This window comes from Micropterus salmoides, unplaced genomic scaffold, assembly GCF_014851395.1.
Source record: "Micropterus salmoides isolate LMB-PRFRI ecotype aquatic unplaced genomic scaffold, ASM1485139v1 Ms_hic_scaffold_1459, whole genome shotgun sequence".
Lineage (NCBI taxonomy): Eukaryota > Metazoa > Chordata > Actinopteri > Centrarchiformes > Centrarchidae > Micropterus > Micropterus salmoides.
In genome coordinates, this window is record NW_024040551.1 from 1 (window position 1) to 4,004 (window position 4,004).

The following is a 4,004-nucleotide window of genomic DNA, read 5'->3' on the forward strand; positions in this document are numbered from 1 at the left end:
TTAATCTCTAATCTACAGACAGTATAAAGACATTTAAAGCAAATATTTTTGTTAAATCATAAGTGACTGAATTATCATCCTTATAATTTTAATAGATTTACACTTGCCAGGTGGTTTACCATGAGGTCCCAGGAGTCAACCAATTTGAAAAAGAACTAGGGGACCACTTCTTTGATGTCACACCAATCACAACCTCTGTTTCATATCCAATAGACATTCAACAACAACACAATAACAATTGTTGTGATTGGCTTACAAAATTAACCCTGTATAGTACTCATAAGCTTAAGTGTCCCATTCAACCTGGTGTCCCACTCAACCTGAATTCACCCTATATTTTTGTTTGTTTTCATGGTTTAGAAATTTAGATTTTTTCCTTTCTTTTTGATAGACATTATTTGCTTATTTTATGTATGTTTTTTACGTAATAATAGCGTGTGTCAAGAACTGCTGGAGCATTTCCATCTCATCTCCAGCTGACTGGGATGAGATGGTCATTCGAGGTGATCCACTACAGTGATCACCTCGAATGACCGCTGTGCTTGTTACTACTGTTTATGCTATCCCAAAGTGCACAAAGGCAAATATTAAGCACCATATTTGTTATATATCTCATATCTTTGAAACATAAAACAAACCACAGGAGATATCACGAAAAAGTCTTTATTCTGGGGAATGGTTTCATCGTCAAGTTTTGCTTCCCTTCATAACATTTTACACATTGGAAAGCCACAATAATGATAGTGCATGGGTGTCTTCCTGAGTGAAGAGATTTTGCAGAAGTCAGGGTTGTGGAGGTGATCTCTGCCGGTAGTCTGGAATGTGATGCATGATCCATCCAGCCGGGCCCAAGATAGTCACAGCAAACGCACATATGGCAATGAAAGATTGCTGTAAGAAAGCCCAGGAGAACATAAACATAAATGCTTAATTAATAGACATTATGTTCCTTGGAATAGAATTAAACAACTGCATGAAGGATGATATTTGGTGCACATTTTAAGGCAGTGTATCATAGCTCCCAGACCTCTCCTGTCATCAGCTACAGGTTGAATGGAGAGGATTGAACACCTGTGTCCACAACAGAGGGTCCCCCGATCTCAGTGACTCTGCCGATGATATAACCGCAGCCCCCATTTATATCTACCTACCATGATATTCCCTGTGTCCCTCTGCACTTTGATATTCCCATCCTGAGCCAGGCTTTGCAAAAGCCCCTGTGCATGTCCCCGAGGACAGATCAACAGATTTAAAGTGGTATAAACACCGGCCACTATGTTGCAGTTCCATCATGGGATCCCTTTACAGAGGCCAGAGCTTCACACTGACTTATGGATAAGAAATAAATAAATCATCTCTCCCACTCTGCAGGCCGGGGAACACAGTTTGCTTGAATTCCTCGCATTAGGGGCAAAACAGAGACGTATTAGAGATACTGTCTCCTCAAGACAGACATTGTTGCACTGTTTGTATTATTTGTGTGCCAACATGGTCTCCAAATTTGATTAAGGTTGAGCACCCAATGCTACTGGGAAATATATTACAAGAATCCCTGCTGTTGTAGTAAATTTTGATATAGTCAAACAACCTGGGACATCTGCCCATTCAACTTCTACTAAACAACTACTAACAAAGATATTCAGTCCTACCACTGGTCCAATCTTTTCCTTTGGTGGCTTGCTGTAGATGGTTGACCTGTGATTTTCCTGAATGGCTTTCATCATTGTGGACCGGTTCAATGTGAGTCTTCTAAGGACAGAGAACATCTTTCTGGTCACACAGTCACTCTCCTCTACTGTAGGGAAATGTCTCCTCATGTCTAATATACACAAATAGATACTCAGTACTTCCCATCACTGTTCCTGGGAGGAGTTACTTCCGTGGCCCAAAGACACTTATGTAAACATACTGACCAAATTCTCATCAAAATAAGAAATCTGGCCTTGGATGCAGGACTGCAGGTTCAGATTCCTTGAATAGAAAAGAACTCTTGTCACAAAATAGTGATTCTACATTATAATGAACAATTGCAATGTTATTTTAAGCTGGAGCAGTAGAACTTAAGTTAGTTAACATCAATCATTTGAGCCAGTTCTACTTCAGCAAAGTAGTAATACCACAGTGTATAAATACTCTGAAAAACTATGTCACATGTTACAAGTTTTGCATTTAAAATTTTACTAAAGTATCAGCATCAAAATATACATAAAGTACCAAATGTATATGTATTTAGAATATGTACTATTGAATTATAATTATTGATTAACTTGAGTAACTAATAAAACTTTAAAATGATAATGTAACGGTATAAAAAGTACATAATTTTCCTCTCAAATGTACCTTCTTAATTGTTCATGTAAGACATAAGTGTAAACAACTATGGCTTGACTTTGTAGTTACTTATTCAGTGTTACCCCAGTTTTTTGTTATCTTGAATGTATAAAATTTGGTGATTCTGTTTACAGCAAATCTGAAAAATTGACCTTGGCATGCATAAAAGAAAAGTTATATTGTACAGCAGTGCCAAAGAGATTTTGCCCTGCATTAGATGTGTTATGTCGCCCTCAACAGGAGGCCAAAAAAACTTCAAGCCCTGAAGCCCTGAAACCTTTACTAATAAAATAACTTAAAATAATTACCTCTGTAACAATTTATTGTTAAGCTCCACCAAGAAATTCTCACAAAATATTACCTTACAAATATTATACCAATTCAAACAGCCCCCAGCTGCATAGAGTAGGCCTACATAAATGAATTCAATAAACTGGACAGCCAGTGGGTGATTTTAGGCCTACACAAAGTAGGTACTTAGCCTAATAGCAGTTCTATTGAATTCAAATTACAATCGCAATTATAGCCTACTATCAAGATTTGGGCTAGGTCTGTATGATAATCCAGAGGCTCAATATAAGTCCCAATATAAAGTAGCCATGCAGATGCGGGAGGAGCACAACAGCAGGGGAAAAGAGAAAGTGCGGTAGCAGCATAACAGAGGCCGAGTCAGGATTAAACAGGGCTGATGGCTGTTTTCACTTGTTATTTTTTCAAATAAAACAAATCTAATAGGCTAATGTAACAATTAACCTAGTCTATTTAAAAACTCTAACCTATAGCCTACCTACTGTGATTGCCACTGTAGGCCTACTCTTCTCATCTCAGAGGGTGAACAACAGATGTGTGTTTTAATCCAGTCTTGGTTTTATAAGAATTTCTTAAACAAAAATGTGGTCTTTTAAACAGGTAGGCTAAACTGTGAATCATATTCCACAGTCTGTTCATGACAGGACTAAAGTTAAATTAGAATTATTAAATGAATATGGATATGATATTGTAGGCTAGGCTATATAAGCTACATTGCCAAATAAGGTCCTTCAGACTTGGCCTCAGGTGTCTCCAACGACCATAATGACTGCCAGGAGAACTAACTAACCAAGCATGATAACAACCCCACAGAGGTGAAATAACTGGTATTCCCAGCCAGTCAGAACTGAAGAGGCCTCTTGGATGAAAGGTGAAATGTCTTCTACCATGGACAGTTGCCCTTAGTTTTAACCTTCAATGGATACAAGCTAGCCTTCATTGTTTCTCAAAAAGTTGGCTAGGACTTACCATATCAATATCTGGTCTATTAATTAATCAATATTATTTCTTAAGTCCAATTCAGTCAATATTGCCTCTTCACCTCATTTCATACAACATAGGTTGAGGAAGTATTATCTTTTTTGGAATTATTGTGGACAGTAGGCCAAAAAACTAGCGTTTTAATCAAATTCAAGCATGTATAGGCACATGTCCCTACCAATATCCAGCAATAGGTAGGTCTACTGAATTGCCCCCTGCAATCATTTTGGTGAACACAATTAAATATAACCACTGCTGTCAGTGTATTTGGTACACAACTGGTTAACAGATCTTCTTCTCTATAGGAGGCCAATGTGTTTTTAAATTTTGAAAGATTATGTCCTACCCCCTCAAATGCCTCACAGTGGTTTGGTGCGCTGCCT

General features: G+C 37.8%; 1 long non-coding RNA gene across 1 annotated transcript; it reads right to left on the bottom strand.

Annotated features, from left to right (window-relative positions):
* Nucleotides 1-647: 647 nt before the first annotated feature.
* Nucleotides 648-1,946, bottom strand: LOC119903301. The gene is made up of 2 exons (XR_005444483.1): nucleotides 1,650-1,946; nucleotides 648-891 (listed from the first exon to the last, which is right to left on the bottom strand). It is a non-coding gene; the product is annotated as an uncharacterized LOC119903301 (long non-coding RNA).
* Nucleotides 1,947-4,004: the final 2,058 nt, after the last annotated feature.